At 39.9% G+C, this 15,796-nt stretch overlaps 1 pseudogene; it reads right to left on the bottom strand.

The window, feature by feature from the left end:
- Positions 1 to 8,103: 8,103 nt before the first annotated feature.
- On the bottom strand, positions 8,104 to 8,844 carry LOC144302240 (V-type proton ATPase subunit E 1 pseudogene; annotated as a pseudogene).
- Positions 8,845 to 15,796: the final 6,952 nt, after the last annotated feature.

Here is a 15,796-nt window from a genome sequence, read left to right as displayed (position 1 = left end):
TAAATAAATAAATAAATAAATAAATAAATCTTTAAAAAATTATATATGGAAATATATTACCAACCTTGTGGACTAGAAAGCTCAAATCAGGTTTAATTTAAGGTATTAAAGAGATGCAATACTCCTTATCTCTAGGGATCATGAAAATATTCATGCCTGAGACAGACACTGAAGAGAGTCATTGTAGAGGACACGGGCTTTAAAGATTTGAGAAGCCCTGATCTACTCAGTTCTTGTTCCAAGGGTCTTTCAGCAGCATCAAACAAAGGTGCTAATTGAGAAGGGCAGACTATATCAAATAGCTTATGTGAAGAGCCCATACACCAAATGTAGGCTACTAGTTTCCAAACTTTTTAGAATAATTGCACAAATTTTGAAGTGAGTAATCTTCAACAGTAAATACTTTTAAGGACAAAACTCATTTAGGTGAATGTTTGCATTTGCTAGTGTATTTAGTTTCATTTTATTACTTTATGCTTAGTACTTGTGCTACACATATAGGTTAAAATGCTGATTTACAAAAGGTATTTTATTTTATTTTTTAGAAGTATAATCTCTTTTTTAAAAAGATTTTATTTTTTCATGAGAGACAGAGAGAGAGAGAGAGGCGGAGACACAGGCAGAGGGGGAAGCAGGCTCCATGCAGGGAGCCTGATGTGGGACTCGATCCTAGGATTCTAGGATTACACCCTGGGCCAAAGGCAGATGCTCAACTGCTGAGCCATCCAGGCGTCCCTGCAATAGGATATTTTAAATTAGCAAGCAGACTGTGGTATGAAGTTTTCTTTTCTTTTTTTTTTTTAAGATTTTATTTATTTATTTATTCATGATAGTCACAGAGAGAGGAGAGAGAGGCAGAGACACAGGCAGAGGGAGAAGCAGGCTCCATGCTGGGAGCCCGACATGGGACTTGATCCCGGGACTCCAGGATTGCGCTCTGGGCCAAAGGCACGCGCTAAACCACCGAGCCACCCAGGGATCCCAAAGTTTTATTTTCTTTACAAAATGTACATTTGCATCCCACATAAAAGGAAGTGGTAGCTTTGTCTAATGGCAAAGAAGTGAATTAAATAATCTCATTTCTCCAAATCAATTGATTATATCTTGATAGCATACCACACTAGGCACCAACGTTTCCTCTACCTAGTATGTGCTAATCCCTGATCTGAACAGGTTATGCTTCTTTATAAGAGAAAATGATGTACTATCTTATCCCAGGTCCCCTAGAAAACAGAGCCTGAGGCAAAACCAATATGTGAACTCTTCGTTTGTGAAAGTGCAATACCAGGAAGCAAAAGTGAAGGGAAAAGGGAAATGAATCCAGAAAATAGAGGAAGATATACCAGGTGGTACATCACTGAATTGCCCACAGCTATCCCAGAAAACACAGCTAGGTTCTCACTCCTCACATTCATCTCTCAAGAAACTACATGGAAACATTGCGTCTCAGAACAGTTCACAGGGGAGAGGGTAGAAGTATTTATTTGCTTGTTTCTTCACATCTACTCTTTCTTATTGGATAAATTTACCCCAAGGGGCACTAACTCCCCCATAATTCCCAGTTGTTACTCGACCCTCTCGGCAGCTATGAGATCTGCCAAAGCCTATGTCAGCCAAGAGGGCTTCCTCTGAGTGAGTTAACAAGCAAGAGATAGTGAGCGAAAACCAGGGAAAAAACCAGGACACTCTTGTCTGCATACCTGCGGCCTCATGACTGGTCAGACCAGTGCATGTCAGGCATGCTAAGCAATCTTGCAGCACATGGTGCTTCAGTAGTGACAAGGAAGCCCCGGGAGGCAGATGAGAGGGATGTGGACTGAGGCATGAGGTGAGGTGCTAATGAGTTGTGCTGTGAGCATGGAGGACTAGAAACAACTATTGCAGAAAGCTGAGCTGCCAACTAGTGAAATGCCATGACAACACAACTTCCACGGTAAGCTCGTTGAAAGCCTTCCTCCAATAATGATCATAATCTCCTCTCTGTGGCCTATAAGAATGTGGTTCATGCCAGGCAATCTTCCCAGGGGGTCATCTGCAGCACTGAGCAAAAAGCCATCTTCAAGAAAATTTGAGAAGTTTCATAAACTAAAATCTAAACTCAACCAGAAAATAATTAGAGAGCAATTCAAGGTAATATAAGTATATTCCACAAAACATCTTCCCAGTTAACATTTTCCTGGTAGGATGCTTCTTGATTTCAGTGGTTTTCAGTGTATTTACAAGGTTGTACACCCTTCACCACTATCTAATTCCAGAATGTTTTTATCATCCCCAAAAGAAAGTCTGAATACATTAGCAGTCACTCTTATTTGCCCTTCCTCTAGCCCCTATCAACCATTAATCTGTCTCCTATCCTTTTATTTGCCTATTCAGGATATCTCATATAATTGGAGTCATATAATTAGTGGCCTTTTAAGCATGGCTCCTTTCACTTAGCACGTTTTCAAGGTTCATCCATGCTGTAACGTGTATCAGTACTTCATTTCATTTTATGGCTGTATAATACTCTATTGTGTGTACATACACCATTTTGTTTATCCACTCATCAATCAATGGATATTTTGGGTTTTACACATTTTGATACTTCTTGATTTTTAACACTCAGTTCCCATGCAATGTCACATCTCTTGAAATACTGTCTTTCAGCAATGTTTACATAGGAAAAATGTATATTTCCATCCTCAAAACTTAATATAACATTTTAGACAAAATTATGTAGGAGGAAAGTAATGGTATATATTCTAAATAAAATTGATAGCATGTCAGGGTATCTGGGTGGTTCAGTGGTCGGGCGTCTGCCTTTGGCTCAAGTCGTGATCCTTTGGTCCTGGGATCCGGTCCCACGTTGGGCTCCCCACAGGAAGACTGCTTCTCCCTCTATTTATGTCTCTCCCTCTCTCTGTGTCTCTCATGAATAAATAAATAAAAATTTTTAAAAATTGGCAGAATGTCAGAATCATAGATATTTTGAAAGGTATGCTGATGTCAATGAAGAGAATATCCATCTGGGATATTGCTGGAGCTAAGAAATAGATTAAAACAACACAGTCATCCATAGTACATAAAGTCTATGGTAAAAAGTCTTGGGTTAGGTCCCTCAAAAACAGAAGCCTGAAACAAGTATTTGAGTGCAAATACCTATTTGGTTAACAATCTGGGAAACACCAGTAAAAAAGTCAGTGTAAACAGAATATACAGTGTAAATAGAATAACTCAGAGTTATTCCACTCGAGGGGTAAGGGAGCAGCAGCCTTTATCCATCCACCTCTTCCCATCAGTCATTGGATGAGAACTGCCCCAGAGGGTATTAATTGGAAAACATTTCTATTCTGTAACAAAGTCCTTATCCAGTGGACTGTGAAAACCCTGAAGCAAAGAATCTCAGGTGCTGGCAGCTAGAAATCCAATTGCTGCAGAAAAAGGCCAGGGTCACAGACAGTGTCTGCTGGTCTTTTAGTCAGAGTTCTCCAAAGAAACAGAATGAGTAGAACCAATATATGAGGATGTAAAGGAGGAGATTTCTTGCAGTAATTGACTAACCCAGCAATGGAGGCCATGAAGCCCCACAACCTGCCATCCATGAGCTGAAGAGCCAAGAGACCCAGGAAAGCTGCTAGTGTAATTCTGTCTGAGGCCAAAAGCTTGAGAACCAGGAGCTTCGATGTCAAGGACAGTAAAAAGTGGATCTTCCAGCTCAAGAAAAGGGTTCATCCTTTCTTTACCCTTTTGTTCTCTTCTGGCCCTCAACAGATTGGATAATGCTCACCCACATTGGTGAGGGCAATCTCTTTCCTCAGTCTACTGAATCAAATGTGAATTTCTTCCAGAAACATCCTCACAGACACACCCCCAAAATGTTTTACCTGCTATCTGGGCATCCCTTAAGCCAATCAAGTTGACATATGAAATTAACCATCATATCTACACAGGACATGTAAACTGTGCACGTTACTGCATACAGAGCGATCATTGTTAATTGCACTAATATTTGTGGTGACCAGAAAGTGATAGTTTGAGCAAATTACATCCTAACATGAACATTTTATGTATTAGTTTTAGATAGTTCATTGTGTTATGTTGCATTTTAAGATATGCTTAACACTGACCAACTACACTACACTACACTACACTACACTTTCCATTACACTTTTTCCATTTAAAATAATAAAAAATAAAAAAATAATAATAAAATAAAATAGTGACAAATAGGACCTGGATAGTATCTGTTGCATATAGCACCTGATTTTTAGGACTGGAGTATTCATGTTCAGAGAGAGAGGCTATTTACCTATTTATTTATTTATTTAAGATTTTATTTATGTATTTATTTGACAGAGAGAGAGAGAGGAAGATCACACACCAGAAAGCACAAACCAGAGAGCACCAGCAGGGAGAATGGCAGAGGGAGAGGCAGGCTCACTGTCACACAGGGAGATTGATGCAGGGCTCCATCCCAGGACCCTGAGATCATGTCCTGAGCCAAAGGCAGACACTTAACTGACTGAGCCACCCAGGTACCCTGGGAGAGGCCTGTTTGTAAGCAAATGCTATATACTCTAGTTCAGATCCCATATAGAAAGAGATCCTTCCTTATATGCTGTAGTAGGTAGGACGCAGCCTGAGAAGAGAGGTCAGCCAGGAGGAAGAGCAGAATGTGCAGAGGGAGCATGACTGAAGTGTGTGAGGGTCAGATGTATCGCTCCTGTGATGTAGCTAACCACAGCACAATCTTTATTGAGCTACCCTTCACCAGCAGGTATTTCAACTTGTCTTTTGTTTGTTGAAGTGTTCTTGAGGCCACAGGAACTGGGCTCTGTCCATATGACCATGGAAACTGTTTACTAAACAACTTTGTCCTTTGACTTTTTAGAACAAATCAGGGATGCAGACATAGCAACACATAGCTACTTGGTAACTTTGTAACTAATCTTTAGGAAGCCATTTATAAAAGATAATTTCCAATAATTCATTCCTAAAATAAACATCAAAGGGAAGGTATTTTTCTATCTCCCATGGTCTCGGGGACATGACATATCCCACCCGTCTCTGGTGGCCTGGCCAGTGTTTCCGTCCAGGCAGCAGGCCCCTGTAGCTGCTAATGACATCTTGAGTTGGGGTGGAAGGGCCAAGGTTGGAGATGGTGGAAGCTGCAGAGAGACAGCTCCTCAGGTGATGCAGATACCTCCCTCTCTGGGGTCATGAGAATGCACACCTCCAACATCAACTGTAGAGTAATTGATGACTCTGCACTGAAACCCATTGCTGAGCTTGGGCTGAGGCCAGGCTTCCAACAAGCTATTCCCAGCCAGCGACCATGTGCTACAGAGACAGTAAGGACCAAGACAAACCCAGTCCTGGGAGACCTGGGGCTTCTTTAGCACGTGACTTTGGTTCTAGGACTCCCTGACAGCCTTGCTGAACTTGCTCAGGCCACAGGAGACCTAGGACACTTCCACCTAACCTTCTTACTCAATCTCTCTCTCTTTTTTTTTTTTTTTAAGATTTCTAAAATTTATTTATTCATGACAGACACAGAGAGAGAGAAGCAGAGACACAGGCAGAGGGAGAAGCAGGCTCCATGCGGGGATCCTGATGTAGGACTCGATTCCGGGACCCCGGGATCACGCCCTGCATCGAAGGCAGATGCTCAACTGCTAAGCCATCCAGGGTCCTCTCAATCTCTTTCATTTGGAGTCAGACTTGCATCATAATTTGATGGCACTCCCAGCTTGTCTGCCTTCTTCCCCATGTTCTCTCACTCAGATGTTTCCCTTAATAAAATCCTTTCACATCTACTCCCATTTTGGTGACTGATTCTCAGAGGACCCAGAATAACACACTTTCTTAGTTTATAACAACTGATTTAGATTCTCCTTACCCAGAATTTTTGGCACTGCCTCAGAAATAGAATACTTGTAATACGTAGTTGTGAATGTTCTTCAGAATATTCCTCTAGCCAAGAGGTTGCTTTTCTATGAAGTTGGCTGCTACTCTTTAAAATTTGCCCTCAAAATAAGCTCTTCAGCCTTAACTTCAGAATTAACTTCTCAGCCTTAATTAAAGAAATTAGTAATTATTTTCTAAATGATGTCATAGCTACAAAACCTTTAAGAAAAAAAAAAACAATCGGCTTCCTTATACTCCCCTTTCAACAACATAAGACAATCAAAAATATATTTATTTTTATGATACATTTTTGCTCATTTGATATATATTTTTTAAGATTTTATTTATTTATTCATCAGAGACACAGAGAGGAAGAGACATAGGTAGAGGGAGAAGCAGGTTCCCTGCAGGACTTGATCCCAGGACATCAGGATCATGACCTAAGCCAAAGGCAGATGCTCAACCACTGAGCCACCCAGGCATCCCTCATTTGGTTTTGTTTTGTTTTTTTGTTTTTTTTTAACAATACTAAGAATATTTCTAGGTTCTAAGATACTATTTGCTGAAGTGGTGACTCTCAACTTTTATTGGGTTCAGAAACCCTTCAGGGACCTTGCACTCACCCCAGAAAAAGACCAGGGCGTGCAAAATTTTACACAAAAACCCTAGGCTAAGGGTCTTTCTAGGCTAAGAGGCATTCCAGAATGTCCTAGTTTCTGCTTTTAATGGAATATTTTTTGTTTCCTAGTGTGAGCTGTTTTTGAAAAGAGAAAGTCAAATTTGTTGTCTACACTGGTTCGTTGGAATCTGTATATAAGTCAACCTAACAAACATGAATCCATATTACTTATATTTCACTGTGGTGATCTTTTTCTTTTTGTCACATAATCTTCCTATCTGAAATAGACAGTTTATGAAGGAGAATGCAGTAGACAACGTGCGCATATATAAGACAGTGTAGAGACAGACCTCCTGGGTTTCAATTCCACATGGCCATTGCTTAAATACACCAAACCCTCTTCCACTTCAGGGCCTTTGCACTTGCTGGACCCTCTTCCCAGACAACCTTTTTCTCAAATATTCACAGGGTTCATGTCCTCACTTCTTCAGCTGATTTCTTTCTTTCTTTTTTTTTTTTAAGATTTTATTTATTTATTCATGAGAGACCCAGAGAGAGGCAGAGACATAGGCAGAGGGAGAAACAAGCTCCATGCAGGGAGCCTGATGTGGGACTCGATCCCGGGACTCCAGGATCATGCCCTGGGACAAAGGCAGGCACCAAACCACTGAGCCACCCAGGCACCCCTTCAGCTGATTTCTTAAGTGTCACCTTCTCAGAGAGGCCTTCCCTATAAAAGTATTTAAAAGTAGCCCAACTCTCCATCATTCTCTATCCTGACTTTGGTTTATGTTTTTTCATAGAACTCACAAGTCACCTACTTGCTTATTTACTGTCTGTGGCCTCCTTTTTTTTCCCATATAAACTGTTTGTTTTAATAAATAAGACATAGGGATCCCTGGGTGGCGCAGCAGTTTGGCGCCTGCCTTTGGCCCAGGGCGTGATCCTGGAGACCCGGGGTCGAATCCCACGTTGGGCTCCCAGTGCATGGAGCCTGCTTCTCCCTCTGCCTATGTCTCTGCCTCTCTCTCTCTCTCTCTCTCTCTCTCTTTCTGTGACTATCATAAATAAATTTTAAAAAATTAAAAATAAATAAATAAATAAGACATATTCATGGCTTAGGTTTTAAATCACACTTACAGAAGAGGAACACTTGTATGCCCAAACAGGTTAGCAGTGAAGCGACTACTGCTGGGAGGAATGCACGACCCCCATGCACTTTAAGCCTAAGAGCAAAGACTTCATGTCAGAGAACACCATACACATCACCTCTAGGCTCAAGAACTGGAAGTAGAGGACTGGAGGAAGAGCAGAGACTTGGTGAAGCTCCTGTGACCACCATCTGATACCTTCACCTTCACACTACAGAAGCCGATGGAAGTTGTGCTACTTTTAGATAAGCTAAGAAGGAGCTTTCCTGATTATATGAAGTGAAACTTTCTCTCTAGTGTTAACAATTAGGATAAGGGCATTAGCTACACAGAGTATCCTCTGACAAATACAGACTATGAGAACAGGGAAGAGGAAGCCACACAGATATCTCGTTTCTTCAAATATCAGAAACTTCCACACCACAGCAAGAGCAGTGGATGAACTCTACCTCTCCCAAAGGTTTAGTCCAAAAACTTCCTGTTGGCATTTGCCCCAAATAAGACTCCCCGTACTTCTGGCATCATCTGCTGGGCTATGAGGTCCAGCCGGCTTTATAGAGTATTGGAAACCTTTTTTTTACGATTCCCATTATAGATCTGCACTCCACCAGCTATTTCCTGATCAATGTGGACATCGAGATCTTTTTTGGTGGCAATTTTATACATAGGAATTGCTTTTTGCACTGCAGAGGGAAATCCTGTTTCCTGCAACGAACAATCATTCGAGGCTCCAACAATTAGTACAAACCCTGGAGGACAAGATCATCCAGCAGCACTTGGTACCTGGTTGTATCTTTCACCACTTTGCTGAGTCTCTGTTTTGCTTCATTTAGTAGGTCTGTAATAAGGTCATCTCTTGCTCTGAGGACTTTGAGCCTTGCTTGATTCATCAGATTAGACATCTGAATTTTCTTCTGCTGCTCAATCTGCTTTTCTTTCTTCTCACAGTATTCCATAATCTTCAGTCTTTGGGTTTGCACAAGACGACCTTTCTCAATGTTGAACTCTTCCTCTGACTTTGCATCTATTTCCTCTGCTTTCTCGCTGGCTTCTTGTTCAATGAAAGCCATCCTATGCTTAATCTGCTTCTGCATGTTGGCATTGCTGAGGGCCATGGCGAAAGCTGTGCTAGGCCAGAAGGCCACTGGCTCGAGCTTAGCCTGGAAGACGATGGCAGAAAGCAGGAAAAGAAAATGTGTCTGTGTCCTCCTAAAAGGATAAAAGCTCCACATAAGCCAGGATTTTGCATGCATGCCCTCGTGCACACATGTACCATCAGCTCCATGCTGCGGCAATGCCTTACACACAGTGGGTGCTCCACAAATATTTGTTAAATAAATTATAGAACCTTCAAATAATATATGTTTGGAGTGTTTGTATAGAATCCTAATATGGTATACTAAACTACATTGAACTAATAGAGCCATATGTCTTTTATTCAGATATTAAATGACTTTTCAAAGCAAATGTCTGCAAAAATATAGTATCAAAGTACACAATGATTTAGTTATCTTGGGATTCTAATAAAGCTTCCTTTGGTCAATGTATCTGAAAGTTAAATGTATCAAATAATTACAGCTAATGTTTAAATAGTGCTTACTACTTTAAATGCTCTATATGTGTTAATTAGTTAAAACTTTTAACAAGGGCACAGGCAATTATTATCTCCATTTCATAGAGAAAGAAGCCTAGGCACAGATAGTTTGAAATCTATCCAAGATTACCCAGATAACAAATGGCAGAGCCAGAATTCAAGCAATCTGGTCTATATGGAAGCTTTTTTTTTTTTTAATTATTTTTAAGATTTTATTTATTTATTTGACAGAGAGAGAGAGAGCACAAGCAGGAGGAGCAGCAGGCAGAGGGAGAGGCAGAAACAGGCTCCCTACCGAGCAGTGAGCCTGATATGGGGCTCAATCCCAGGACCCTGGGATCATGACCTGTGCCAAACATGGACACTTAACTGACTGGGCCATCCACCCAGGCACCCCTAGACTGGAGCTCTTAACCATTACCCTATACAGCTCTTTTAGTATGTGAAAGAGGAAAGTTGAAGTTTATGGTCAGGGAAATATCGATTCTTTCCATCACTTGTACTTTCTACTTACAGTGTGAATATAGCACTGCTGTGGTTATTTAAAGTGCCCAAACTGTCTTTTCTAAAAATTGAAGAAAAAAAATAAAAGGTTAATTGCTTAAACCGCAGATAATCTCAGAGCATTAGGAAAGAATTATCATTGGCTACCTCTTTCCTCTCTCTCCTAAGCAGCTTATTTATATACACATTGCACCACATTGAATTTTCAAAATCACCCTTCCAGTTCAGTCAGGGAATACATCTCCATAATAAAAGCAATTAGCTTGTAGAATGGTTTTCAGAAAGAAAGTAGCACATTCCTTACAGCTTTGGGTATGGATCATGTCACCTAACTGGGAATGTTTCTAAAGGAAGGATCTTGGGCCAGCCAATCTTGGAACCACAGATTCTCTGTTCCTGGTTTGTCCTGCTCTGGTCAAAATGATAAGGACCTCTGAGGGCATCAGGTTCCTTTCTGAAACAGATATCATATTTTTTACTGATTCCAGATGTCCAATAAATTTGAGAACTAGATTTACTCTGATCTATAATTTTGTACAATATGCTGGAATTTTTGCAAAATCCATCTGGGAAAATAAGTTGGCAGTATTTCTAGGTTTCCAAAGCAGGTGTGAAATAGATTTAATGTTTACAGGGTGATGAGTACCTAATCCAGGCTCTCAGATGACCATGGTTTGCCACTGAGCATCCTGTGCCAAGAATCCATGCAAACATAGGCTGTGGATTTCAAGTGCCTCTGCAAATAGCTGGTTGTATATCCTGCCAATTTTGCTTAATTTTCTGGTGCAAATGGCAGCTGTGTCAGTGTCTGTGGATTTGACTGAATCACATTGCATTATTTTTTTTATATATTAGTGTAAAGAGAGACAGAGACAGAGACAAGAGGTCCAAAATGGAGTTACTTGTGCTAAACCCAAATCAGCAAACCAAGACTGAACACCTAATTTCAACCTCTCCCAGGAATGTAATCTTAAACCAGTGGATCTGGAATTTCCAGATCAGCCCTAATATGGTAATCCATCTGATAGGCCCATTCTCCTCACTCCCACCCAAGGAAGATAATCCACTCTTTCCCTGTTCCTACCTTTCTGTCTATAAAAAGTCTCCCATTTTGTAATTCTTTGGAGTTCATTTCTATTTGATAGATGGGATGCTGCCCAATTCATGAATTGTTGAGTAAAGCCAGTTTGATCTTTAAATTCACTTAGTTGAATTTTGTTTTTTAACACTAGTAATTTTGGATTTCAGAAAAGTGAAGGTGTTGAAAAGAGTTCACAGATTTTTAAATTTTCCATTAACATTTTTAAAGAGCAAAGAGTTTGACATTTCTCCTGAAGCAGCTGCTTTAAATCACTATTGATTGCCTTGACATCTAGTTCTAGAAATAAACGGAAGTCTCATTTCACAAATGTTCAAACTAGGGCTTAACAGAGGTTTACAGACAGTCAGATCTATTCTTAGTTTACCAAATCTTGTGCTTTATTGGTAACCCATGGGCCTAAGGTCATTGGTAATCTCTACCTCATACTCTTTTGAGAGTGTCAGTAAATTTCAAACACATTTTGAAAAAGTCCCTTTGCATTATAATTAATTCCAAGTCCATGGAGTGGACACTTTATGCTTGGGTCCCAGCATTTCATTTTTCCTTTCTAACCTCCAATTTTGATTTAGGGAGTTCTTAGAAATTTGATTCCATCCTCAGCTCCTAAAATAGAGCATGTGACTTAAGCTAACCAATGGTTCAATCAGAGTTTGAGGGGTGGAATGAGATCTGAAATAACTGTAAAGTTTTGTACCATGAAGAAAGACAGCCTGAAGAAGAAGCCAGAACATGGGGAGAATAGAGCTGAGAACATCAGGGCAGAAAAAAGCCAGATCACTGATGACCTCAAGAAATCCTAAATCAAATCCCTTAAAGCATGCCTTACCTCTGGACTTCTCATATACATGAGCCAATGAATTTCTTTTATTGTTTAGATCTGAGATGTGGCTTCTGTTACTTAATTTAAAACTTTCCAGTAATAGTCTTGCAAGGTATAAACTGGTACACAGAGAGAAAGTTTCTTAATATTGGAACACCATCTGCCCCTCTTTATGAAGTAGGATGCTTTTGGCTGCAACTATAGAATATCTATCTAAAAGTGGCTTAAACAGTAAGTTCCAGGACTGCCATGTTGTACAATGAGAATGGTTCTTCCTAGAGTTATGCAATATAATATAGTGGCTTTGATAAGGCTATTTATAACATCACATCATAAGAAATTCAGAGGAAGACCTGAAACAGAGTCCGTCAATTTGCAACTCAACAAGATCATTAAAGACCTAGATTCTTTCATCTTTCCACTCTGCGTCCTCAGTGGTTTGGCTTGGTCCCTTGTAGTCCTAAAATAACTGACAAGGAGAAAAACATTTTCTCAGAAGTGCCCTGTAGACTTTGACTCATATCTCATTGACCAGAACTGAATCACCTCCCTACACAAAAACAAAGATGAATGAGATTGGGAAAATATTAATTTATGGTTTGGGGCTCAGAAGGGATCTCACCTTCCCTGTGTACATTGCCACCTGATAATCTGAAAAAAAATCAGAGTTCTTAACTAGGCTGCATTGGCAACAGACAGTGTTGCCATATCCACCAAGGAATCATCAAAAACATTTTTTACAGATTTGTTTATGTTCTACCTTGAGAGAAGTGTTTCTCTCCAAATGCTCAAAGCACAATCATAAAGTGAAAAGAAAAAAGCAAAACTCAGATCTGAGTTTTTAATGTTCATTTTATTATGTGTCAATTATACCTCAATAAAGTTGTTAAAATAATTAAGTTATAATTAATAGTAGTATCCTGTCATACCTGATCATGATTGATTGATTGATTGATTAATTGATTTGAGGAAAAAGAGCACACCCACAACAGCAAGGGCAGGTCTAGGGGAGTGCAGAAGAGAGGGAGAGAAAATCTTAAGCAGTCTTCATGCTCATTGCAGACCCTAGGTGGGGCTCATCTCATGACCCTGAGATCGTGACCCTGAGCTAAAATCAAAGGACTGACACCTAACTGACTGAGCCACTCAGTCACCCCTGACCCATGTTTTAATATTAAGCACAAAGTCCCTGCGCCTCAGTGAATTCAAGAGCAAAGATATTAAACAGAAGAGGATGCTCAATGACCTATTGTGCAAGCAAGGTGTGTCAGATGAGGAAGTTAATATCCTCTCAGTACCTTCCCTTGAGGAAAATAAGTTGGTAACCAGAGAGTAACTAAGATATTTGTTTCGTGTACTTGTGGTTCAAGATATATCATTGCAAAACCTAGTTGTATTTCTATAATTAGGAACAAAGTTTAACCAACAATAACTCAAGAAGTGACATATTAGAAGAAACAAAAAAATTTAGATAGAAAAAAAAAAGGAAATCAAACTAAGGAGAAAGGGAAATACAGAAAGGGAAAACAATAAAAATAATCATTTTTTTAAAAATAGTTTATGCCAAGCTACCATTTAAAAAATACCCAAATATAAGTGATATTTATGTTTTCAGAGATATTGATATCCATAAAATACTATTTCTTTTGAGTTTTTTAATATCATCAGTCCCATTTGCCAGCCTTATTATTTGTTTGCATTAAATTGTTCTCATAATAATCAAAGAAGACATACTGTGGGTTTCGTTTCTGTGAATGATCTGATGTATGGTTTTCCTTCAGTTCTAACATATTTAGATTAGTGGGGTTTTTTGGGTTTTTGTTGTTGTTGTTGTTGTTTCTATTGCAGAATGGATTCTAGTAATGGAGAATTTGGCTTTGACTTCATATTTAATATGTTCACTTTTCTAATAAACGCTCTTAGACCCTACTTATTTTAACATACGTCTCCCACTTTTTTATGTCTTTTATTTATAATGGCAGTTGCAAACTCTCTCAGGGAGAAATCGGTCCAGGATAGAGAAATTCTGTCTAAGTATCATAGTAGATAGTAATAATCCTATTATGGCCACTCCTTATATGGTATGATTTAGTTTACACTTGCTAATCAAAAGTGTACATTGTTGCTTCTGAGATGCATCGTTTTCTAGTGTCCTATCCTCTACATTTATCTCTCTTTAATGGGAGTTAAAATGACACATATTTCTTTATGTCCACATGGATTCCAAATGGTAGGCTCTAACATAACTCCCAACAATCCCACACTCCTGGTATCCATGAACTTGTGCAGTGCCCTCCCTTGAATGTGGGCTGGACCTGGTAAGTTATTTTAATGACTAAAATGTGGCTAAAGTGATGGGATGTCTCTTCTGAGATCAGGTTACAAAAAGACTGTGGCTTCCATCTTGGACTTTCCCTCTGAGGGAAGCTACCTGCCAGGCTGTGAGTACCCAGTGGAGAGACCCCCATGGCAAAGAGCTGAGGGAATCCTCCAACTCATGGCCAGCAAGTAACTGAGGCACTTCAGTCCAACAACCTATGAGGAACTGAATGCTGCTGACAACAGGTGAGTGAGCTTGAAAGTGGATCCTCCCCTAGTCAAGGCTTCAGATACCGCCCTGACTGTAACTTGAGCCAGAAGCCCCCTACTAAGCTGTACCCAGATAAGTGTGACCCAGAGATACAGTGAGAAAATAAATGTTTTATGTTTCAGCCTCTAAATTCAGAGATAACTCAGTAAACGAGAATAAATAAGTGACTTAATGGCCAATTCAGTCCTTTCCCCCCTCAACAACTAGATTGAGAACATTGTAAATGGACTGTCAGCTCATAAAAAGGGAGAATGGGTTCAAGGCTATCAATTCACCTTCAGAAGCAGCCCCACTCTCTTTATTTTAATGGTGAGGTGGAGATGGAGGGAAAACCACAACTCCCTGACTTCTTACCACCATACAGTCTGTCCATAATTAGTATTTGTTAAGTACATTAGAGTCCACTTTTCATTGCCCTTTTTCAAAAACAGATTTGAGGCAGCTTATATTAAAAAGCGTAAATACAATAAAGTTAATACTGAAATTTTAAAAAACTTATTTGAGAATTAAGATTGTAGACAGAATTAAATTTGTTAATCAGCCAACCTTAAAATAAAGACATTCTCCTGGATTATCTAGATGGGCCCAATGTAATCATAAGAGTCCTTAAATGGGGAACAGGAAGATAGAAGAGTCTGAGCCAGTCATTTGGCATCAAGAGAAAGCATTTACTAAAAAAAAAAAAAAAAAAAAAAAAGAGAAAGCATTTACTAATCACTGTGGGCTTTGACGGTGGAAGGGGGCCTGAGCCAGGGAATTATTTTTTCTAGGTTTTCAGACCCTTCTCATTTTATCTGGTCATCAGACAAGACAATTTTAGGAATAAGTGGGCATCAAGGCAGGTTCATAATTTCAAACTAATTCCATCCTCTATCCTTTCAGTATTGACTTCTTATTTATTTATTTATTTATTCTTTTAACGATCTATTTGAGAGAGCACCCATGAGCAGGCAAGAGGGGCAAAGGGAGAGGGAGAAGCAGACTCCCCACTGAGCAGGGAGGCTTGACATGGGGCTCAATCCCAGAACCCTGAGATCACCACCTGAGCCACAGGCACCCAACTGACTGAGCCACCCAGGCGCCCCTGACTTCCCATTTATTTAGAGAGGCTGAAAGCTGTGTGCCGGGGAAGGCATGAAGGACAAGGTGTGGCTCCCCGCCCCCCTCAGGTTCAGCTCAGGCTCCAAGTCTGTATGCCCCACACACTCAGCAAAAACAAAAGCCCCATCACAAAATTAACTACACAGACTCACACATCTCAGAAAGAATTTTGCAATGATTTGTTGCTCCTTAAGCAAGTCTCCTTGAAAGTCTCGTAGTCCATATCCATGACCTTATCAAAGTGCTCTGGCCCATCTCTTTCTGCTGTCTTTCTCCACTCAGGTCACACTGGCCTCTTTTTTGTCCTGCAAATGCCTCCTGATCTTTGTGATTCTGTTTTTTCCTTTGTGGTATGCTCTTCTCCATTGCTCCCTTACCCTGCCCTATATCTGCTCAAAGTCACCTTTAGAATCTTTCCTCTCCAACCAA

The sequence above is a fragment of the Canis aureus genome, chromosome 31 (assembly GCF_053574225.1).
Source record: "Canis aureus isolate CA01 chromosome 31, VMU_Caureus_v.1.0, whole genome shotgun sequence".
Taxonomy (NCBI): Eukaryota; Metazoa; Chordata; class Mammalia; order Carnivora; family Canidae; genus Canis; species Canis aureus.
This window is presented reverse-complemented; position numbering and strand designations above follow the sequence as displayed.